We start from the raw sequence: 26,026 nt of genomic DNA, 5'->3' as shown, positions 1-26,026 counted from the left end.
GTCCGGCACAATATACTTCTGTGTGTAGGCCCCAGAGTATTCTGACAGGAAGTTATTCTATGTGTTTCAAATTCATTCATGTTTTAACCTATCAAAGCCTTGTTTGGCAAAAGCGATTTGGTGTCCAAAGGGCCTCAGGGGTCTCCCTCTCACCTCACCTCCCTGTTTCACATTCAGGAAGCAAGGTTTGGCCAAAGGTAAACAGAATTCCAGCCACAAAAGGTTCAAGTTTGGTTTGCCCCTGAAGTTTGAGAGGGTTCTAAACTTGAAATAAATGACATGTAACTTTTATAGGGTGCTAATACACCATAGAAATAAGCCAGACTATCAAATATCCAGGGTTTTCAGCCAGGTCCCAAAAAATTGGACCAGGGAGTCCCCAAGGCAAGGCCTTATCCTCCCCAAACCACTGGAGGCTTTTAAAAGCCAACACACAACAATGAGGGCTGATGTTTATGGTTTTGTTCCAGAGACTTCCGTGGAGCAAGCTGGTGAAATGCCATCTCTTGCACAGATGCATGCTGCATCCACCCTGCTGATTTAAAACCATGGTTTCAGGAAGTTTCTAGGTTCCAGGGTTGACGTTTGGGTCACCCCTTCCAGCTGAACTTGGCAGAATGGGATCATCTATCACCAAAGTCAACAGAACGCCCTTCAAAACTTGTCAATGATATGTTAAGTTCCAATTCATAAAGACTTTCTACACCATTTCTGCAGTTTTACATGGAATGTATTCAGAATAAGCATTATAGTTCACATCCAAGGTAAATTACAGGATTTTAAGATTCAGGAAACCCTCCATTTTGCCCTGATAGAAGGAGGAAACTTGATGGCCATGTAATATAAATAAAAGCCAAAACCAAAACCAGTTTAAAAAGCAAGGAACATAAACGATAACCTATGAAAGTCACAGAATTACACAGGTTTAATTGTAGGATAAATAGCATTATTCTTTAACTTCAGAAATATACAAAATTTTAAAATTAAAAAGCAATTAAACTTTTTAGTTTCTCATATAAGTTCATAGAATATCATAAATAAAACTAGAAGCAATACTTGATGAGGCTGAAGCAGAGGTGGGGTTTTTCTTCTTCTTTTATTTTGTCTTCTTTTTTCCCCTACTATTGAAATACTCAATAGCAGTGTTTAAAAAATATATATCAGTATTATGGTCATTCCAAGTGTGCCAACTCAGACAAAGTCTGCCTGACCCTCCATATGGGATGGCCTTTGTCCTCACGACCCCGTTTCCTTTCACAAATTGTTCTTTATCCCAAATGTACTATTTATCTCAGAGAAGAGGGAGAGTGTTGAGGATTCTCACCTGCTGAATCTCTTTCTCACTAATTGAACTGACCTGCCTGCAATCTACAGACACAGTATGCTACTCAGCTGGGTTTCCAAGTTCTTAGTTCACCTGCCACCTGACTCCTTAGGGCAGGCACTAACTAGTTTTATATTAACCCAACTTTAACAATTACACCTTAATGACTTGCAGGCTTCCCTGGTCATTTCAGCAATAATCACGTGGAGAAAACCTGGACACCTGAGAGATGTAATGCAGACTTTCTTTGACTGATGGAGATGCTTTTGGCTTCCAATGTCAATAATTCTTAGTTTGAGATGAGACTGCTATTTTCAACACCTTGGAAGCAGAATCTCAAAACAGCTTCCCAGGCCAAGGCCTTTCACTCCTAATTCACCTGACCACTGAGGACTGCACACTGGACCACCTGGGGCACTGGCCTCAGATACACTGTTCTAGTCTTCGCACAGCCACTGTTTCTACCTGTAACTTTCTGCAAATAAGCACTTGATTCTTGGCGTCTCAGTTTCCCAAATGATGCCCATGGTACCTCCTGTGTTAGATGTTCTAGAGTTCTGCAAACTGTTTCCTTTACTACCAAAACAGGAGCATTAGAAAGCAAGAAATGTTTCCCCCGCCATGGTGGCCATCAGGGTCGTTCACAATATTCTAGTTCCCCCCTTTCCAGGCACATGGTAGGACAACACTTCCCTCTCCCTTTAAGTTGGGTGAGGGTTTGGCCAAGAAAATCGTTGTCATTTCCAGGTAGAAGCATTTAAGTACTAGCAGTCAACCCCAACCTTCCCTTTTCCCTGCCATGATGAGCATAGAAGCATGTTTCAGATGATGTCTCCTTCAGTCTGAGTCCCTGGGGGACCACAATGAAGCCCAAGGCCAACCCACATCACATAAGCAAGGTATACACCATTGTTGTACTACACCAAGAGATAAGGGGCCGTTACCCCCAGCTTGACTTGGGCTGTCTTGACTGATGAACTGTCACACTTCTTATCAAGTGCTCTATAACACCTGCCTCCATCTCCCCACCCACCCCACCACCAGTCCCCTCTCATCAAGAGGAAGTGCTTCTTATTCTTGCTATCCCATGGAAACTCTACCTTTGCAGGCCACTGGTACCTTCCTTCTTGCCATATGTCTTTTCTTAACGTGTAGTCTGCACAGCTAAACAGTTCCCCAACTTCTTCCCGTCATTTGAAGTAACATTTTAGCTGGCTATGTATACGAAACTTATGCCTTAAAAACTACCAGATTTGAATCATGTCTCCATCACTCACTGTATGACTGACACAAGTTCCTTCATCTCTTTCAGCTTCAGTTTCTTTATCTGGAAACAGGAAATTATGTTGCTTATTCTATTAGATGTTTATGGATAGTAAGTGAGATGATGTAACCTATACATCATTTATTCTAACTGATATCAATAAAATAACACTTTTTCTTATAATAAGGTACACTCGTACAGAATCTAAAAGATACAGATATGAAATTTTTAAATGTTTCTTTTTATTTAGGTTAAATGACATTCCTTTTAGCTAAGATCACCCAAAATCCCACCACATGGAGATAAACACTCTAAACAGTTTGTTTTAATTTCCCCATCTCTCTCTTTCTCTATTTGTGTGTATGTATAATTGATATGCTATATATAATTTTCTAAATAGTTTTAAATAAATGTATCATTAGAAAGTTCTCCTTCTCATTAAATAGTCTCTCTGAAACATGGTTTAATGGGTGAGTGGGGCTGTATCCATTCCCCATTTTCCTAAAAGCCAACCCTTCCCTTGGGCTCTCCGAAGCTCTCCTAAATTAGTAATCTATCTCCCCTGTTTCTTTTGCAAATTCTTCACCTTCCTGCAGTCCATAACTAGACCTTTCCCCTTATGACTCTGTCCTAGAGACATTTTCCTCATCCATGTGGCTCCTCAGAAGGAGGATTGAGATTTGTCTCCACAGCTCTCAACTCTGATACTTTTCCAACCTTTGTCTCCTTTTATTCACTTAACATCGTTCACATATACAGAACCAACCATTGATTACTTCTGTTTGGATGTCATAATATCACTTTAAACTCACAATGATCCATGCACATATAACTAAAACCAAATCCCTCCCAGCCATCCCAGGCCTCCTAACCTGCCACTCCCTAACACACTGGTAGCCCTGACCTTTTCTCAGTCACTCACGTTTAAGATCTCAGAACCACATTTGTCTCTTCCCTCTTTTATTTTCTATTTATCATCAAGTCTTGTAGCTCTGTTTTAGGGATACTTCTTGGACCCATCATCCCTTTCTACCATTATTTTTGATGCTTCAAGCTTGGACCCCTTCCCTTCCCACATTTCTGATAGGATTGAAAATAAGTGGGTGTGTTTGTGTGTATTCCTAGCCTTTGTCTCTACCCCTACCCTAAATAAGGACATGGCTTTGCCTGATCAGCTTCTCCCCTACCAGAGTTATCTCTCAGCCAGTTCTGTGCCTGGATTTTAGGAAATGGGTAGCAGAGTGAACCTGTAAAACTGAGTGCAAAAGTATAATACTTTTAAGTGCAGGCTACAATGATTTATATCATAAAAAGGAAGGAGATACAAGTGAGAAGAGAAAGAGGAATAATGAGCCTGGAGATTGGGGACACAGAGGTTTTGTTTTGTTTTAAGGGCAGAATAAGATAATTGAGAAGGAAGAGAAAAAGGGAAGGGGAAAAAACTTGCTAGGAGTTATTCCTGGGGTCCCTTCAATGTTTTCCAAAGATACAGATTGAAGGTTAGACTTCCCTTTTGATTTTTTTCAGCTGTTTTGACTGTGTGTCTCAATGTGACTTTGAACTGGGCCCTGTGGATTTGGGATTCAAAGACATCTCACAGGATTTACTGTTACAACTCATCTCCCTACTGTCAGGAAAATATGCCTAAACCATCAATATTTTGTCAAAAATATCAACTGGTCTGGTTCCAGTATCTCAAGGGGCTCCTGAGATACCCAAAGTAGTTGTCTTCAGACTGTGTTCCCTAGTGCACCAGGGGTTCCAAAAAGGCATCTGGGGGCTGATAGATCGGTGGAGGGGAAGGAGGAGTGAGAATGAGAAGAGATCTCCGTCCACTATCTCACATTCACAGGGAGTCGTTCTACTTTGTTTTATAGATAGCATTCCACTTAAGATTTAATTTGAATTTTTAAAATTTTAAGTATTTTGAAATACTGAGAATGGTTAAAATCATGGATTATGAAAGCAGACTGTATTAATAATACCTGCTTTACCACTTTTTAATTATAGAGCCTTGATAAAGTGTCTGAGTTTCCTCATCTGTAACAATGGTATGTCTCATAAGCGTTACTGCAAGTATTAAATGAAGCAATCAAAGTAAAGCTCTTAGTGCAGGGACTGGCAAATATGAAAACACTTAGTACATTCTTAACATAAGAGATAAGCACAGCATAGTGGTTACAAACAGAACTTAGGAGCTAGCCTACCACTAACTATCTGTGTCCTTCTGAGTCAGTTATAAAAGTCTTCTGAGCCCAGGTTTCTTCCTTGTGATGTGGGAACGTAGCTCAAAGGGGTTTTGTGAAGGTTCAACGGGCTAACGTGTGTGATGCCCTAAGAACAATGCCAAGTACTTGGTGCCACAGAAGTGTCAGATCTTGTTAATAAAGTGCCAGTAAGTATTCAACCCATTTTATGTTTGCTTATTACTGAATTCAAGATTTTGTGCTTGGTGTCACCTACCGTCAACCACACACACACACGTACACACACCCCTGGACTGCCCTATACCAACCCCTCCAATTACTGAAATCGCCTCTCCTTTAAGGCTCTGCCACAGGGCCCTGGCCTCCTTCACAGGTACAGTGATTAAATCTGGAGCTCTGAAAACAGGCAGACCTGGATCAAGTTTTGGCTCCACCAACAGGATCTCTGTGACCCTAGGACAATATTAACCCAATGCTTCCTAAACTCTGTTTCACCTTTGAATCCTTTAGAAAGATTTTTAAAATCCTGATGCCACGGTAACACTCCTACCAACTAAATTAAAGTGTTTGAGGGTAGGAGTCAGGCATCAGTATTTAATTAAAGATGAACATGATTCCAAAGTGATGCCAAAGTGCAAACTTGTCTGGGAACCCTGGACATTTGCTGACCTTTCGCTTAGCCTGAAGGTCCTCCTCTATAAAATAGGGAGGAGACAGAAGCTACCACACAGGATTGGCATGAGTATAAAGGGAGAGAATACCCATAAAACATCCAACCCTCTCTGCTAGAAACCCTGGAAGTGTCCAGTGTGTGACAGTTACCACTGTCCCTAGTATGGGTTCCTGGCCACATGATTTTCACCCAACCCAAGTGCCTTCAGTTCTTACCATCTGCACCTGACTTTCTTCCACCTAATTAAACACCACTTCACATTTCTGCACAACTATTTCATGTGTGTGCTTAGTTGCTACAACTGGATTGTAATCCCCAGAGGGCAAGGACCACATCTCCGCTCTCTTTGTGGGAGGCCCTTCAGCCCCGACACAGAACCAGTGTCCACACTCAATAAATACCTGAGGAATGAGAGGAAGGGGTATGCAAAGATGGGATTCTGAAACACCTTCCTTTGACCCACTTAGTGCAATGATGGATGAACTGTAAGTCTGAACTTGATACTTTCCTACCCCATCCATCAGTGGTCCCCTTGCCATCCTCACCAAATGCCCTTTAAGTTCTTGCTCTCTGTTTGCCTCAAGCACCTTCTCTTTGCTATGGGGACAAGAGGGCTCAGTTACTCAGCCCCTGAATGGATGGAACCCCTATGCTCAGTGCCACCCCATCAGCCACCAAGAGCACCCAGGAACCCGTGAGTTTCTAGGTGGCACAATAAAAATGTCCCAGGCCTTGAGCTGGGACATTTGAGGTTGAAGCAAGAAGCTTTTAATCCTGCTCTGCATTCTACTCGCTTTTTGCCCAGGACCTGGGAGACGTGCAGTCCTTTCATCATTCCACCACTTCATCTCACTGGGCGTCTCCTACGTGCCGGGCATTCTGCTAGACGCAAGCAACAGGCTCATCCTCAGAAGCTGTCTGGTTTGGCAGGCAGGCTTGAATCAAACAACTTTTTAATTACAATAGTGATATAAAAAAAAAAAACCCGTTAAAGGAAAGGACTGAGTGATGAGCAAGAGTTAAACCAAAGCCAGTCTTGCCCGAGGCCTCACGGCCCACCTCCCTAAGGCAGGTAAGTGGGAGCGGCCTGCTGAAGAGGAGGGAAACAACATGTGCTGGGGGGCCCAGGCTGGGGGCCATGTGGCTCTGTTCATTAGGGAATTGCTACTTGAAGCATCACAATGATTATGAGCCAATAAACACTTCTGAGAAGTCCAGCAGGAAAGCAACCCACATGTCTCTACTCAACACAGCACTTGCTTATTTTGGAAGCATATCTATTGATAATTCACCCGACAATAATATTTCCTGGGGGTAAAAAAGTTTTAGAAAGGCTGTCTTATTCCTAAAAGGCCATCCTTGATGAAAAGAGATACACAGCAACCTCAGAAATCTTCTATAATACTTAACATGTTCCACTTAAAAGAATTTCCTACAAGGTCCCCAAATATGGTAAGACTGGAATTCTGATCCTATATCTAGAAAACTAAGATTACATTTTTTTGTTTGTTTGTTTGTTTTTGCGGTACGCGGGCCTCTCACCGCTGTGGCCTCTCACGCCGCAGAGCACAGGCTCCGGACGCGCAGGCCCAGCGGCCGTGGCTCACGGGCCCAGCCGCTCCGCGGCACGTGGCATCCTCCTGGACCGGGGCACGAACCCGTGTCCCCTGCATCGGCAGGCGGACTCTCAACCACTGCGCCACCAGGGAAGCCCTAAAATTACATTTTAAAATATATATTGGTTTGGTGTTACATATCTAGAACATAGTAATTAAAGGTTTCTTCAAGCTAGATGACTACTTGGTCTCACCAATTAAACTAAACAAAAACCCCTAAGTAATTGTGTGTCGTTTCTGATTTTATTAGTTATCCTATGTAGCAGATTATAAAAACTCTCTTATAAAATGGTTAAGGTACAAGGACTATTCAAATGTATTTGAATAATTCTTAACTCTGTACACTTTAAGAAAAATGAAGCTATCAAACGAATTTCTAAAGAGTCTAATGCTTACAGCCAGCTCTGGAGAAACTGTCAAAACTTTTAAAGTGAATAGTGGAGCTTTAAAACAATAAAATAAAAAACCTGTCTAAGACCTTAAATCATTAACATGTGTCGACTTAAACTTACACATACATTTGTGTTGTTTAACTAAATATCTGAAAACCAGCTTCTCTCTCAGTTATCTGCCAAGAGCTCCACTCCCTGTTCTGTGTGTTTCTTCCTGACACGTGGCAACATCCAGTGCTTTTCAAGAGGCTCACTTGGCAAGAGCTGATCTTCAAATATTTTGATAAAACAGTTTGTTTCTTAAATTATATGTCAGTATTGAGTTAGTATCTATTTTGTGTTAATGATGTGGAATTTTAAAACAGCTTTTAAAACCATATGTTAAAAAATACACAGGCTCTTCTGCCTTTCCCCTTAACCATCCATCCTAGTTTTCTGTCTTCGCTACATCCTGAGTGCAAGAGGATGGTAGTTTTCAGTCTGCACCAGAACACAGAGCCAAGGAAATCCCCGTATCCCAGGTTACAGCAAAACTGGAATGTGAATTGGTCCTGTGGGAATAGCTGGGACTTGGCCCAGCTCTGCTCTGGGCACAGAGGAGGTCACACTAAGATCAGAAGGTAAAGATAAACGCTGAAACCCTCCCTCCTCAAGAGCAACAACTTCTTAGACAGTGATGCTGTGGGACGAAGGATCTGTTAAAACAAGGACTACTAATCTTATTTTTCCAATTACTCTTATCTGACATTTCTATCTCCACCTCCCTCCCACCTCCCCACTGCTGCCTTAGAGTGACATCTTTTGGAAAAGGTTGAAACTGAAAATCCCCAGATTGCTTTCTGCCTGGACCTGGCTACCCTTAAGATTGAGTTTGGGATTTGTTTTTTCCTCACCGAAGTTAAACTTCTGGGAGCTTTGCTTAAAAGTGTCATCTCTGATCCTTCAGCTGCAAACAAATACCCACATCAAGTGCGGGTGTTTGGGCTTGAGCTCTTCGATTCTGACTACAATTTAAACTCCCCCTTTTCCCCCTACTCCCCCAAGGCTTACTGACAAAATTTCACATCACAATAAAGGATGGATGGAGAAGAAATGTGTAAAATACATACATTCTGACTGAACAGATTCCGTGCTGGAGTACAGATGAATAACAGTTTCTCCAGAAGGCCCTTGAGCACTCTTCATTCCAGATCGGATTTGGCTCAGTGGAACCTCCCTGAGAAACAGGCTGTGAATATACACTTCTGTGTATGTCTGCTGTAGATACTTACTGAGCAACTGGGAGGCATTTTTACTTTACCTGTGCACAGTTCTGCAGCACAGCAAAGAGCTGGGTTGTTCCCCTAACAGAGTCTCACATTCTTGAGAAGCAGTACAGAGAGTGAGTGGCTAACTGTGTGGACTCTGAAGCCAGAGGGCTTAGGTCCCAAACAAGATCCAGCCACGTGCTGACCGTGAAAAAGGTACTTGAGCTCTATGTACGTCAGTTTCTTTCTCTGTAAAATGTGGATAACAGCTGCACCTCCCAGAGTCCTTATGAAAAATACCTGACTTACAATAGTTACTTGCTTGGCACACAGAAAGTGCACAGTAACCTGTAATCATCAACAGTGATGTTAGTTTGAACACTAGCTCTTACTTTTCAGCCTATGAGAGGATGAGTAAGCAAGAGAAAGTGCTGAATTTCCATTTTCTTACATTTTCAGAAAGACAACACTTTTCACCTTCAATGGAACGGCGAAATTTTTTACTCAGAAATCTATTTATAACAAACCAAATTAATCACCCACAAAATATGCTAAATTCCAAACACAATTATAAAGGAACTCATGAAGATATCAGAGCAGCATGGTCCCATAAAACTTCCTGCAATGATGACAAGGTCCTAATTTGTACTTTCCAATATACATGCCACTGCTACATGTGGCTATAGAGCACTGGAAATATGACCGGTACCACTGAGGAACTGAATTTTTAATGTTATATAATCTTAATTAATTAAAATTAAAAATTCAATATCCATATGTCTAGTGGCTACTGTATTGGAAAGAGCCAGAGCATCAAAATTTTATAACTTTTATTGTCCAACGGTGATGTTTAGAAATTATTTCAATTTTTGTGGAAAGTGTTTCTTTTTTGAACATATGAGAAAAACTTTTTAAATTCCTTTACATTCAGTGTATCTCATGAATTAGCATTTGACCCAGTGATTTCACTTTAGGAATTTATTCTAAGGATATAATAAGGGATGTGTCCAGAGAAATTTATTCCAAGGATATAATAAACATATTCATCAGTGTTGTTTATAAAAATCAGAAAAATTATGCATGTGTGTATATACATATTATATATATAGATATACACACAAACATAAACACAAGTACAAACATATACAAACATACACATATGTACCCTCACCTTTCAAAGAAATTAGTTAAATAAATTACGGTGTGTGTGTGTGTGTGTGTGTGTGTGTGTGTGTGTAAGTGTTGCAAAGAAAGTGGATAGTAAATTGCAGGCATCCAATTGTTGAGATGTTGGTCAGACATTAAACACTAACTAGAAAGATTTAATGGAAAAGAAAGATGCTCATGAAATCCTAACTGAGAAAAGCAGGTTAGTAAATGATAAATACAATACAATCCCAACTATCTGTAGGTTTCTAAATGAATATTCATAGAAAAAAAGACTAGAAGGAAAGGCATCAAAATATGCATAACAGGTTTGTTTCTAAGCTTAGAGATTTCAGGTAATCTATTATATTCTTCTTTGTACTTGTTAATGCAAATATGAATCACTAATGTAAAAAGAGAGTAAGTTTTAAAAATTGCAACCATAGCTATGAAACAGAAACAGACTCACAGACATAGAAAACAAACTTGTGGTTGCCAAGGGGGAGGGGAGGTGGGAGAGGGAAGTATTGGGAGTTTGGGATTAGCAGATGCAAACTACTATATATAGGATGGATAAACAACAAGGTCCTACTGTACAGCACAGGGAACTATATTCAATATCCTGTGATAAACCATAATGGAAAAGAATATGAAAAAGAATGTATATATGTATAACTGAGTCACTTTGCAGTACAGGAGAAATTAGCCTAACGTTGTAAATCAACTATACTTCAATAAAATTCAAAAAAGTTTTTTTACAGTTGCAACGAAGGAAGGTCTGCAGAGAAAGTACTTCTGCTCCCACGGAAAAATTAGTTGCTGGTAGACCATGGCCTCCAAAGGATAGTAATAAAGCAGAAATCCAGGGCAGGGTGGGGCCCTCTGGTGGCAGCTATGGTGGCAACTACTGTCAGCCAAAATAACCTTAAGACAGGCCACACTTTGTAGCATGGTTTCTTTGCCCCGACAGTCACTTAGATTTATGCTGATTATAATCCGGGTTCACCAGGGAGTGCCTGAGTGTTAGTGACTCCACTGTCAACAGCCATTCCTGCCACCTCCACCCGGCCCCGCAATGTGCTTGAATGTTGCTTCATTCATTTCAACTTGTTCCCTAATAAAGTTCCTATGCATTTTCAAGTCCAGTATGGTGGCTTGCTCGCTTGTTTTGTGCTTGTTTAGCATTTTCTAATTTTATTATTGTTATTATTGTTTTGATTCTGCAGCACTCAAAGTAAGTTGGCAGGCCCTGCAAAATCAGAACCATTTGTCCATGCCACTTGACCACTTCTATTAGCAAGGTTTATTCATTCCCATTCAACAAATCAGGGCAATGCTTTCAAACAGACCTTCTTTCTTGTGATGTAAGGATAAGCTGAGGCAATTCCAAGAAGGAAAAATGAAAAAAAAGGAGGCTTCTTTTATTTTATTTTTTTTTTTTTTAAACATCTTTATTGGGGTATAATTGCTTTACAATGGTGTGTTAGTTTCTGCTTTACAACAAAGTGAATCAGCTATACATATACATATGTTCCCATATGTCTTCACTCTTGCGTCTCGCTCCCTCCCACTCTCCCCATCCCACCCTTCCAGGCTGTCACAAAGCACCGAGCTAATATCCCTGTGCCTTGCGGCTGCTTCCCCCCAGCTATCTACCTTACTACGTTTGTTAGTGTGTATATGTCCATGACTCTCTCTCGCCCTGTCAAAATTCACCCTTCCCCCTCCCCATATCCTTAAGTCTGTTCTCCAGTAGGTCTGCGTCTCTATTCCTATCTTACCCCTAGGTTCTTCATGACATTTTTTTCCCTTAAATTCCATATATATGTGTTAGCATACGGTATTTGTCTTTTTCTTTCTGACTTACTTCACTCTGTATGACAGATTCTAGGTCTATCCATCTCATTACAAATAGCTCAATTTCATTTCTTTTTAAGGCTGAGTAATATTCCATTGTGTATATGTGCCACATCTTCTTTATCCATTCATCCGATGATGGGCGCTTAGGTTGTTTCCATGTCCTGGCTATTGTAAATAGAGCTGCAATGAACATTTTGGTACATGACTCTCTTTGAATTTTGGTTTTCTCAGGGTATATTCCAAGTAGTGGGATTGCTGGGTCATATGGTAATTCTATTTGTAGTTTTTTAAGGAACCTCCATACTGTTCTCCACAGTGGCTGAACCAATTCACATTCCCACCAGCAGTGCAAGAGTGTCCCCTTTTCTCCACACCCTCTCCAGCATTTATTGTTTCTAGATTTTTTGATGATGGCCATTCTGACTGGTGTGAGATGATATCTCATTGTAGTTTTGATTTGCATTTCTCTAATGATTAATGATGTTGAGCATTCTTTCATGTGTTTGTTGGCAGTCTGTATATCTTCTTTGGAGAAATGTCTATTTAGGTCTTCTGCCCATTTTTGGATGGGGTTGTTTGTTTTTTTGTTATTGAGCTGCATGAGCTGCTTGTAAATTTTGGAGATTAATCCTTTGTCAGTTGCTTCATTTGCAAATGTTTTCTCCCATTCTGAGGGTTGTCTTTTGGTCTTGGTTATGGTTTTCTTTGCTGTGCAAAAGCTTTGAAGTTTCATTAGGTCCCATTTGTTTATTTTTGTTTTTATTTCCATTACTCTAGGAGGTGGGTCAGAAAGGATCTTGCTGTGATTTATGTCATAGAGTGTTCTTCCTATGTTTTCTTCTAAGAGTTTGATAGTTTCTGGCCTTACATTTAGGTCTTTAATCCATTTTGAGCTTATTTTTGTGTATGGTGTTAGGGAGTGATCTAATCTCATACTTTTACATGTACCTGTCCAGTTTTCCCAGCACCATTTATTGAAGAGGCTGTCCTTTCTCCACTGTACATTCCTGCCTCCTTAAGAGGCTTCTTTTACTCCGAATTCTCCTGCTGGCTTAGCTCTGCAGGAGGTACCTGTTGATGATGGCAAATTTCAATCAGGCCAAATGAGGCCTGCCTCCAAGCCCTTTCCTGATCCCCTCAGAATCCTTGAGCCGCAGTCCCATCTACCTTGAGCAATAGGTAGTGGCCTCCCTGTATGTCAAATGCATCCTTGAATGGGTCCACCGAGGCATCTTTGCAAACACACAGTAGATTGTCAACAGATGATTGTGGGCGGGATGCAGGGAGGGAGAAAAGAAAAGAAGCCATGCTCTAGAGAGGTAATCATTACGTCTGATTTAAATAATGTGGTTTCCTAAATCCCATTTGATCCTCACTTACTCCCAAAGGAGCATACCACTTAACTGATGGATAACTCAAACTCAAAAAGGGTAAGGGATTGACCCAAGAATTGCAGATGGCTTACTCTTTACCAGGATTTGAATCTGACTGTCGAGTACAAATATAAGGGGACACTTGTTAGAGGGAACTACATATACTGAGAGGATCTGGGAGGAAACTCTGGGCCACGAGACCCTCAACAGCAAGGAAAGACCATGGCTCATTCTCCTCAGTATGCCCAGGCCTGAACACAACATCTAACATACAACAAGTGTGTGCCCTATGCTTTATTTTAAAAGATATAAAATTGCATCTCAAAATGTATATGCCAAATATAGTGAAATTTCATTAACTTGATAAAAGAGCATTTACTGAAAAATCTATAGCTAGCAGTTGTGAAAGACTGCTTTCTCTCTAAGATCAGAAGCAAGGAAAGGATACCTGCTTTCACCCCTCTTATTCAGCATAATATGTGAAGTTCTAGATGCTGCAATAAGGCAAGAAAATAAAAGGTACAAAAATGTCAAAGGAAGTAATAAAACTGCCCCTCCTTGCAGATGAAATAACTGTTTATGTAGAAAATCCTAAGAAATCTACAAAAAACACCTAGAAGTAATAAATGTGTTCAGCAAGGTTGCAGGATACAATATCAACACACGAAAGTCAACTGCATTTCTATAAGCTTACAATGAACATGTGGAAACCAAAATGAAAAACTAAATACCATTTACAATCACTCCCAAAAAATGAAACATTTAAGTATAAACTTAAAACATGGATGGAATCTGTACATGGAAATCTACAAAATTCTGATAAAAGAAATCAAAGAAGATTTAAATAAATGGAGAGATAGGAAGTGTTCATGGATGAAAAGACTAAACATAGTAAAGATGTCAATATTTCCCAGATTGATCTATAGGTTTAATGTAATTTCCATCTAAATCTCAGCAAGTGTTTTATAGATATAGACAAGCTTATTCTAAAATTTATATGGACGGGCATAGGTCCTATAATAACTAAAACAATCCTGACAAAGAAGAATAAAATAGAAGGAGTCACTTTACCCAATATTAAGGCCCACTGCATAGTTAGAGTAACGAAGACAATGTGATATTGGCAGAAGGATAGCCACATAGATCAGTAGAACAGAACTGAGAACACAGAAATAGATTTACTGTGATAATATTATATCTCAGAGATAAATGTTCAAGTGATGTTTGACAAAAGAGCAATAAATTCAATGGAGCAAAGATAGCCTTTTCAACAAATGGTGCTGAGCAACTGGACATCCATAGACGAAAAAAAGAAAAGAACATTGACCTAATCTTTATACCTTGTACAAAAACAAACTGGATCATGAACTTAAATGTAAAACATAAAACTATAAACCTTTTAGAAAAAAAACTGGAAAAAATCTTCTGAATCTAAGGCTAAGCAATGAGTTCTTAGAACTGACACCAAAAATCACAAACCATAAAGGTAAAGATGAGTACACTGGACCTCATCAAAATTGAAAAATATTTGCTCTGTGAAAGACCTTGTTAAGTGGATAATAAGCCAAGCTATAGACTGGGAGAAAATATTTGCAAAACACATATCTGACAAATAACCGGAACTCCCAAAATTCCACAGTAAAATTTCCAAGACAATTAGAAAACAGACATAAAGCATGAGCAGACATTTTGCTGAAGAGGACATACAGACAGCAAATAAGCACATGGAAAAATGTTCCATATCTTTAGCCACTGGAGAACAACAAATTAAAACCACAATGAAACATCACTATACACCTGTCTGAATGGCTAAAATAAAAACTAATGACAATACCAAATGCTAGTGAGGATACAGAAAAACTGGATCCCTCATACATTGCTGGCAGGAATATAAAATGGTGTGACCGTTCTGGAAAACAACTTGGCAGTTTCTTAAATCTGCATGCAACTACCATATGACCCAGTAATTGTACTCTATCATTTATCTCAAAGAAATGAAAACTTATGTTCACACAAAAACCTGTGCATGATTGTTAATAACAGCTTTATTCACAATAGCCCAAAACTAGAAACAACTTGGGTGTCCTTCAACTAGTGAATGGTTAAACAAACAGAGGGGCATCCACACCATGGAGCACTACTCTGCAATGAAAATGAACAAAGTATTGATAAACCCAACAACTTGGAGGAATCACCAGTGAACGATGCTAACTGAAATAAGCCAGTCCCTAAAGGTCACATCCTATATGATTTCATTTATATAATGTTCTTAAAATGACAAAATTACAGAAATGGAGAACAGATTATTGGTTGCCAGGGGTAGGAGGTGGATATAGGGGAGTAGTTTAGTACAGTTATAAAGGGCAACATGAAGGATCCTTGGGGTGCTGGGACTGTTCCATACCTTGACTATATCATTGTCAATACCCTGATTGTGATACTGTCCTACAGTTTTGCAAGATGTTACCACTGGGGGAAACTGGTGAAGGGTACACAAGATCTCTATTATTCCTTAAAACTGCAAATGAAGCTACAATTATCTAAAAATAAAAGGTTTAAGTTCTTCAAAAATAAAGAACATGTCACGTGTGTTAGGCATCTACCTCCACAGGAGAAGGACAGCCAGGGCAAATGCTGGGGGAGAAGAAGGGAGGTGCTCACATAAGGTCAATGAGCCCACTCCCGTGCTCTTCAGGAAGAATCCTCCCCAAAATGTTACAGCTTAGGAGGATTTCAACAGAGAATATTCGTGCTGTAAATGACTTCTATCCCCAAGGACAACTACATACCCAGGTAAAACCATCAGCATTCAGAACAATGGCTTGACACCTATTGAATTAGGATACAAAATCGACTTCCTCAAGAGTCAAATGAGAAAAATGTCATGATCGTAGTCCCCTTTTTATAAAACAATCACATATACACACAATAAAACTTTTTAAAATTTATTTATTTATTTTTGGCTGTGTTGGGTCTTTGTTGCTGCGCGAGCTTTCTCTAGTTGTGGCGAGCGGGGGCTACTCTTTGTTGCTGTGTGTGGGCTTCTCACTGTGGTGGCTTCTCTTTGTTGCGGAGCACGGGCTCTAGGCATGCAGGTTGCAGTAGTTGTGGCTCGTGGGCTCAGTGGTTGTGGCTCGCGGGCTCTAGAGCGCAGGCTCAGTAGCTGTGGTGCACGGGCGTAGCTGCTCTGCAGCACGTGGGATGTTCCTGGACCAGAGCCTGAACCCGTGTCCCCTGCATTGGGCGGATTCTCAACCACTGTGCCACCAGGGAAGTCCCACAATAAAACATTTTTAAGTGCCATGTTCAACAATAGCTTAGCTACTACTGCATCATAGGCTTATCCATAAAGGCCACCGGCAGGTAGTGGTTTCTTTATAATTATAATCCAGGTAAGTAAAACAAAATTATAATAAAGCTTCATTACCCTCAAACTAAATACATGCTCCAGGTCGCTAGCTTGGTGAGCTTCTCAATGGGAGGAAAGCAAAAACCAGACATGAAGTGCTAGAATGAAATCTTCCGCTTCAATTTCTCCTTTATTTAAAACATTTTATAAGGGCTTTATGTTGACCCTGTGGCTTCAGGAGAAGGAAATCCTCCCAAATGCATCTCTGGGGCACAGCATCCCCCACAGCAATTTGGCTCTCTCCTCTCAGAGTGATTGCTGCTACATGTAAAAAACAATTCTCAATTGGTTAAATCTGGGAAAATCGCTTCATAAAAAGAAGACTCGGAACAAAGACGTCCACCCAGTCAGTTCTCCCCATGTACAAAGTGACTGGCAATGAGTATGAGGCACCCACATAAGCAAGGCAGACAAACCAAACCTCACTGCACTTTCAAGTTGAATAGAGAGTTTATCTGCTTTCTTTCCTTCTCCAAATGGAGTAAGTCTCCACCCCATCACAACAACAGATCTGCTAAATTCTGCCTCTCTTCTGATCTTAGCAGTCATCAGGGAGCTGCTTAACATCCTCCTTAGCACTCCAGGGAATGAGACTCTACTTTTTGGCCATCCGGCTGAACTAATGAGAGTAGGGTTGTGACACTGAGCTCCCTGGACCAGTTACTCTGCTTCTCACCTGGCTCTGCACCACAGACTGTCCCTGAACTCCTGCTAAGGGCTGTGTATTGGTCCCTAAGGGAGCCGGGCAGAGAGTGGGTGGATGGCAAGGGTCAAATGCTGTCCACTACTATAAAAACAATCAAGTACATGCCCTGCCGAGCATAATTTTCATGCTTAAAAACGGTAAATTTTGTTTTTCCCGATTACCCTGATGCATGGTAGCATTCACCGTTGGTCTGAGCAGAGACAAAAACTGAGCAAATCTTAATATGTGACACTCAGTTCTTCAAAACTCCACAATTGTGTTGAAAAGTTCTCTGTTGGATGGTACAACTTATACTCACATATTAAATGTCAGACATCACCAAATACTTGTATCATGCTTTAGAAGCAGATGTCTGTATGTTTTTCCCAAAGGACGTTTTCTACAAATTGATGCCTTTGATCTCTACTTTTAAAATAAGTGATGTTTTTCCCTAGTGGTTCTTTTCAGATCAAAAAAATTCAGCCATTTTCATTACCAATAGATTATAGCCTAGTCCCATGTAAAGTGATTAAACACAAGCCTGAAACAAACATAACCCTGGTATTTAATAGTCTCAAGAAAAACATAAGTGAAAACATTGGATTCCTTGCTTGAACGCCAAATATTCACTCAAGGATCTGACTGCTTCAGCTGGGATTCTCTTTCATGACTTCTCAAATATTTAAATTACTTTGTTTACAAATACTTCCCCTTATTTCTCCTCTCTTTTCTTCAAGAATTAATACTGTTATAACTAGCTATAAGAAAATCATGCTATCTGGACTTCAAGAGGAGAAACATTTAAAATAATTGGGTGTTTAAAATAACTAGCAATACACTGTATAAAATAATTAATAAGAACCTGTTGTATAAAAATAAATAAAATTAAATTTAAAAATAGTAAATAATAATTACAGTAAAATAAATGTTAATGTTCATAATAGATGTGAATTAATGTTATGTTATCATATAATAAAAAAATAAATTAAATAACTAGCAAGTACACATACATGGAAATGAAACCCCATTTTGATGGGTCACACTCAGTAACCTTAGAGGCGCCTCTATCTGGGCAATAGTTCCTTTTGGACAAAAAACAATTAGGCTGTGTAATGTTGTGCTGAATCCCCTCAGATAAACCATGCACACACAGCCAGGCCACTCTTGTGCTGGCTCTGAGGCCGGGGCTGTCAGGCCTACTTCTCTGGTTAATGTCAGTAGCACTATGTATAAAAGGTGACTCCAGTGTGTACAAATGTTGATCTTTAGAGAAGTCATGCCTAGACTCACACACACATCCACTCTTTCGTCCACTGGGTCAACGGCAGGAACAGAGGGCGACCCCGCAAGGGGCTTGCCAAGAGCAGAGTCTCACTTGTCAGGTTACGTTGCCCCCAGGGACTTCCCTGCCTGAGATTAATCCATAATCCTGTTTTGTGTTTAAAAAGTTCAGGTTCTAAAAGCCTGGCCTATGAGACAGTTTCTGAGGCGACAGAGAAATGTTCTAATACATGATAACAAATTAAGTGCCAGTGCAAGTAAGCACCAAAAAGCAAGGAACTGTGTGGAGTAAGTGGCACGAAATGTTTGCCCTTGTCCCAAATCATTTCTGTAAGGCTCCAAAATAGATACTAAAAACATATTTTAACGGCTAGAGTACCTGTAGGTTTAGAAAACAAAGTTGAAGCCATCTATGGTTTTACCACCTGCTGCACAAGCTAAGCAATATAAAGATGCCCTCAGATCGAAAACACAGCCGAGGTTCTGAAGAAATATAGTATTTGCTGATGTGACTTCCAAACTAAATTTCATCTGAATGCCAAACAGTAAGAAAAGTCTCCGCTCCAAGCAATCCCATTTTTATTACATCAAAATTGTTTCTTCCCTTGCCAACCTCATTCTACCACTTTTGGCCAAAAAGTTAATGTCCAGAAAGCTTCCTTTTACAATTCTAGCAGACCTGACCAAAAAAAGCAGGAACTTTCAATGCTGTACAAACCATCACGAACATGTTCTCAACTGGATGATTCTGAAAACTCGTAACTAACTCCACTCTGCAGTGAAGATGGAGAACGTGTTGGGATACACAGCTCTGAACAAGACGGCCACATGAACTCCTCGGCACTCATGACCACTGAGGTGTGGACAGAGACAGCTGGCCCCCTAGCATCTTCTGCCTTGATGCAGAGAGAAGAAAAGCATGACAGCTAATCATACAAATTCCCATTGCAATTTGTGGCTCTGTCTGGGTTTATAGCCATTCCCGCTCAGATTTAACTTACAATGTTTGGCAACATGGCTGACCTCTTCAAAGGTGAAGGTGAGCATGTAAAGAACATTTTCTACCCAGATGAAACCCTTCTAATCTAACAAAAGCAGCTCCAATTTCCAAACACGAAAAATAAAGAGACAAATCGTCAAGCTTGTTGCTCACAGTTTGGAGTTGCACGTGGTGTGTGTGTGCATGTACACATATAGCATCCCTCCTGCCCCCTCCCACCAGAAAGTGTCTGCAGAAGAACCAGCGGCTGAAGCGGCTGTTATGTCACCTGTATGGCTGGGAAGAAACAAACAAGGGAACTTTGCTTGCTGGATTTATTAATGAGCTAATAGCTTTATGATACAAGTGGTTCAGAAACATGAGAGAACTGGTGGTGGGTGGAGAAGAAAAGTACAGGACTCACAGTCGAGAAAGATCCAGGTTCAAATCCTGGCCACTTGCTGTTGTATGTCTTTGGCCTCTGACGTGACCTCTGACTTTTCAACTGGACATGAGATTATACGCCCTGTGGTTATGGGGATTACATGAGGTTGCAGGGTAAATGACAGCACAGCATCAAGCATGTTGTGAGTGATCAAGACACTGTCATGACCTGTATTATCATTATTGCTTAAATGTTTAACTGGGGAAAATGGATGAGAGTTCTGTGCCTCTGATATAGCTTTCAATGTGATGAAAGAGATCCATCAGTATAAAACAGGAGGAAACACAAGTGCTGAGGTTAGGTAGGTGACTGCTCAAATCCCTTCTCTGTCACTTACCAGCTATGTGACCTTGAGTAAGCCAGTTACACTCTCTGGGCTTCCGTATTTGTAGACTGGAGATAATAATACACTTTACATAGGGTCATAGTGAGGCCTAGAGTTTAAAATGTCAGTAAAACACTCAGCCCCGTGCCCTGTCCTTAGTAAGCACCTGATAGACGATAAGTATTATTTACTAAAATCAACAATAAGCAGGACAGAATTCCATCTCTGCCATAAGAAGAGGCATAAGCAGAATGTTAGAGGCATAAACAAGCAGGAAATGACACATTCGGAAAAGCAAGAAAAGGGGAGGGGACGCTTCTCAGAAGTGATAGCATTTAAACAACGTCTTAAAACCAGGTCACAAACCCACATGCTGGAAGAGCAGAGTAGTTATCATCAAGGAGTAATGCTGGCCAGGCAGGGAAAATGCTCCTTAGCAGCCACTAATTCTACCAGGCAAAAATGCACGTTCCATGAAACAAGATCCTCTTATCACAGAAGAAAACTGTCTGAAGTTTTCTCTTTATATCTGATATTTTCAAATGATGCCTCAATTAAAAAGAAAAAACCTACCTGAATTCACAAATTACATTTGGGGTCCACATATGGATTACTGGCTACCAGTTTTGACCTCTTATTTTAAAGGACGGGTAGAATTTTGTCAAGCAGGGATGGTGGGGAGAACATTCTAGCAAGGAAACAGTGAAGGGGAAGGCAGGGGAGGCAGCAAAGGCCAGGGAGTGTTTGGAAAGCAGAACACTGCTCCAAGGGATTGAAAGGGAGAGGATTAGAGACAGAATGGTCAGGAAATGATGAACGGCTGGAGAAGGCTTTCAGGGAGAGGCATGGGCCGGGCTGACAGGGTAGGTCTGGGAATGCTGACATGGAGAAGGAAGGACTTCGAAATGCCAGAAGAACAGCTAGCCTACCAGGTCACTCTCTTCCCCTCTTTGGGGCTCAGTTTTCCCTTTTTTAAGGTGAGCGCCTGAATAAGATGAGCTCTAAGCCCTCTTCCAGCCCTTTCTGCACCATTCAGAAGCACCACTGCAATTTCCCTTCCTAGGGACACTGCGTGCAGCTTCTGTGCTCTAGCCTGTGGCGGATGTCACTGCAGCTCACCACTAGGAGGAAAAGGAGTCAAGGTCTGTTCCATGGACCACCTTTACTAGCTATAGAAGACAAGGTGACCTGAGACATGCAGAGGGACCCAGAGGCCTTAAGCATAGACCTGATCCCTAGATGAAGCAGCAGCTCAAATAATAACACAATCAACTTCACTGAATACATGTTTTGGGCCAGACCCCAGTCTATTTACTGAACAGAATTATCTCATTAAATGAGGCAGGTCTTACTTTTATTTCCATGTTACAGATCAGGCATAGAACGGTTAAACAGGCGCAAGGTCAAATAGCTGGAAATCACAGGAGGAGCAGCTAGACCCAGCAGTCAGTCTGATGCAGAACCCTCAATCCCAGCCACTCCATCAAACTGTCTCCCTTCCAGTGTCTTTAAAATCTGTATTTTGGTTCTGTGTTCCTTTAACAATTGTGCCAAAATTATATGGCAGGTTAACCCAACTGGGAATGTTCCTTGGCTATAAGTACATCAAGAAAGGCTAAGGACTAGGGTTCCCTCTCTTGCTCCAGAGGGTGGCCCAGGGTTTGAGTCCTAGGGAGTTTTATTCCTCTTGACATGGTAAAGAGGTTAAAGAACTTTGTTGCGAAAAATTGGGATTCTTGGTCCAAGAAGTCAAATTGTCAGAATGAATGTGGATGAGTGGGGAGTTGCTGGATTAGGAGATTTGGATTCTACCTCAAGCAGCTAAAGGGGTGGTACATTTCACAGATGGCAGGGGCCTGCATCCCAGCCCAAGCAGCTCCCCAGAGTGGGGAGACTATAACCCCAGGACCAAATACTAAGCAAAAGGGTTCAGAAGCCATGGGAAGGAGTATGTTAACAACTACATTTGGCACGGATCCTGAGCATCCCAGGGGCAGCCACCTGGACCAAAGACCAGAGGCTTTGTCTCAAGAACCCTGGTAAATAAACCTCGGGATTCTTATAAGAATCCTGAGGGAGAGGGGCCCCCGTAATGTCTGAGATTTGATCTTCTGCCATCCATGGCTAATTGGGAGGGGAGTTGTGATCTAACATTTAATTTGACTTAGAAAAAAAGTTTTTGCACCCAAATATTAGCGGGTTAAATTGGCCAATTACAATTATGTACATGGAAAAATATTTATATTAAGAACAACATATGTTTGAGAAATTTTGATCACCTGATTATGGAAAACTTTCTATTATATACTTATACACTATATATTCTGATTGTTTTCTCTTTAAATACTCTAATTTTAGGTTGAATCAATGGCTAATCTATAAGATGAATATAAAACTATTTTTTAAAATGTTAATGTATGTGACTATACGTGGACACACAAATATTCATTTCTATCTCCATTTGAAATGAGAGACTAACCAAATATTCTAAGGGTTTCCCTAAGCTCTAACATTAATACCCAATAACTAATTAACTAGTAAGTATTAATACTAATTAACAATTATATGGCATTTACCCTGTACTAAGCATTGATCTAAGCTGCATAAGTGTGAATAATTGTTTACAGCCCCATTTATTTCTTACTGTACTCCTTTGAGCTATATTCCCATTTTATAGATGGGAAAATTGAGGCACCTGGAGGTTAAGTAATTTGCCTTCAGTAGCATAGCTAATAAGTGGCAGAGCTGGGATTTGAACCCAGACTGTCAGGCTCCAGAGTTTGTGATGACCTCTAGAGTACTTTGCTTCCTAGCATCTGCTGGGAGGACTGAAGGTAGAACATATAGCACTTTTCAAGTTCTCTATAAATTCATTCATTAATTCAACAAAATTATGTCTGGCACTATGCCAAATATGAGGGATTCAGTCCCTGCACTCATGGTATTCACAGTCCAGCAAGGATCTTCCTCTGAATTCCCTCCCTTCCTCCTTTCATCCCTCCCTCCTTCTCTCACTCTCTCTGTCCCAAGGAAGGTACCCATGTGAGCAGACTTCATTTCACAACTTCCTCCAAAAACTCACATGCACATACCCTGGTGATGTAGGTGAATCTAATACACATCTGAATGGGTCTAAAGAGAGCTAAATTTGCAAATCTGGAAAAGCGAATCACACCTAAATGTAAGGCCAGTCACTATAAAACTCTTAGAGGAAAACATAGGCAGAACACTCTTTGACATAAATTGCAGCAAGATCTTTTTTGACCCACCTCCTAATGAAAATAAAAACAAAAATAAACAAATGGGACCTAATGAAACTTAAAAGCTTTTACACAGCAAAGGAACCCATAAACAAGAGGAAAAGACAACCCTCAGAATGGGAGAAAATATTTGCAAACAAAGCAACGGACAAAGGATTAATCTCCAAAATATACAAACAGCTCATGCAGCTCAATATCAAAAAACAAACAACCCAATCCAAAAATGGGCAGAAGATCTAAATAGACATTTCTCCAAAGAAGACATAGAGATGGCCAACAAACACATGCAAAGATGCTCAACATCACTAATTATTAGAGAAATACAAATCAAAACTAAAATGAGGTATCACCTCATACCAGTCAGAATGGCCATCATCAAAAAAATCTATAAACAATAAATGCTGGAGAGGGTGTGGAGAAAAGGAAACCTTCGTGCACTGTTGGTGGGAATGTAAATTGATACACTCACCATGGAAAACAGTATAGAGGTTCCTTAAAAAACTAAAAATAGTTTTTTAAGGGCATATACTGGGCATATACCCTGAGAAAACCATAATTCAAAAAAGACACACGCACCCCAGTGTTCACTGCAGCACTATTTACAATAGCTGACATGGAAGCAACCTAAGTGTGCATCGACAGATGAATGGATAAAGATGTGACACATATATACAATGGAATATTACTCAGCCCTAAAAAGGAACAAAATTGGGTCATTTGTAGAGACGTGGATGGACCTAGAGTCTGTCATACAGAGTGAAGTAAGTCAGAAAGAGAAAAACAAATATTGTATATTAACGCATACATGTGGAATCTAGAAAAATGGTATAGATGATCTTATTTGCAAAGCAGAAATAGAGACACAGACGTAGAGAAAAAAATGTATGGATACCAAGGGGGAAGGGGGCAGGGGTGGGAGGAATTGGGAGGCTGGGATTGACACATATACACTACTGATACTATGTATAGTAGACAACTAATGAGAACCTACTGTATAGCACAGGGAACTCTACTTAATGCACTGTGGTGACCTAAATGGGAAGGAAATCCAAAAAAGAGGGGATATATGTATATGTAGAGCTGATTCATTTTGCTGTACAGTAGAAACTAACACAACATTGTAAAGCAGCTATACTCACTAAAGACTTAAAAAAAAAGAAAAGCAAATCACAAATATTGATCTCACAACCCAAAGATAGCAGGACAGGGTCCTATTAGAAATAAACCCAAATTGCCAAGACATGTAGCATGGAAATCTAGAAGGCTTGATAGAGAACATTTGCCACTATTAAAAGATTTCTTTTGCGTTCACAGTTCATGAGCTGAGTGTGGTTCATAAACATTCTGGGGTTGGAGGCCCGATTAAATGTAATATTCTTGCAAGGGAAAGAGTGCTGACTTCATCGCAAGGCAGGCCCTGCTGACGGCAGACTAAGACTGGAATGTGCTGATAATTATCTTTAAGGCCAGTCAACAGCTATATGTCTCCTATAATATCACCTTTAAGATCAAGCCAAGACATTCCAGTCTGAATCAAGGTTTATTTATGAAAGGATTTAACACTTTTAGATCCCATATTGCTTGGAGGACCACCAATTTCCATTCCCAAATATCCAATTTCTTCAATTTCACAGAGTATGAATGAGATTTCGGGTTCCCATATGTGGAGGGAAAAATTTAAGACACTAAAGTTCCTTTTCTTCAATGAGGTGAATTTCTTTGCTAACGCCTCCGCAAAATAAAACACCACTAGGGACTGAAAGTAGAAAATACCATGTCATAATGCTACATTCATGTAGATGTGAGCAAATTTTCAGGTAATTCTAGCTGAATGGTCTCCCTTGTTCCCCTCAAACTTGAAAGGTCAAAGGAGCAATGTAATTGTGGGTGCTCTTTATAGACCACAGACAGAAGAAAGAATGGCCCTTCTACCAGCAAGGACACAGGATTTAAAGGGATACACAGATATCCAAAGAAAGCAACAGAGTCCAAATGGACCCCCGCATGTTGGAATCATCTGGAAGATTATATAAGGTCCTTCACTGGTGGTGTTAGGGACCGATCAGGTATCTTTTTTGAAGAACTCGTGTAAACTGGCTTAAACTAGACCAGGGCTGGCATACTGTGTGGTATGTAGTGAAAAGTTATAGTGTCCACTGGGGAGGAGAGAGAGAAGCAATCTCAGAGGAGATATCCCAGGGTCCTATATTTCAGGCCTGCAAGGTTATTTCCTAATTGCCATGCTAATAAGAAAGATAATGACGACCATGAAGGCAACCAACAGATATAAAAATAAATGTTTTTTAAAATAGGAAATATAGTATTAATCATTTGATGACATAACTTTATTCATTTGGTGACTGAAAGTAATTTAGGAATTAAGCAAGAAAAAAATGAAAAACATTTAAGCTGAAGAATGATCAAACGTCTTATATTTATTACTACACTAGTAAGTATTAATAATTACCTATTAATAAATAATTATAATATTTTAATTACCTGTTAATAAGTACATATTAATGGTGCTAATATGTATGCAT

At 40.2% G+C, this 26,026-nt stretch overlaps 1 protein-coding gene across 1 annotated transcript in view; it reads right to left on the bottom strand.

Moving 5' to 3' along the window:
- The window catches only part of ERC2 (ELKS/RAB6-interacting/CAST family member 2), a 1,048,627-nt gene that overhangs the window by 400,186 nt on the left and 622,415 nt on the right, over nt 1-26,026 (bottom strand). The window lies entirely within an intron of this gene.

This window comes from Phocoena sinus, chromosome 11, assembly GCF_008692025.1.
Source record: "Phocoena sinus isolate mPhoSin1 chromosome 11, mPhoSin1.pri, whole genome shotgun sequence".
In the NCBI taxonomy this organism is placed as follows: Eukaryota; Metazoa; Chordata; class Mammalia; order Artiodactyla; family Phocoenidae; genus Phocoena; species Phocoena sinus.
This window is presented reverse-complemented; position numbering and strand designations above follow the sequence as displayed.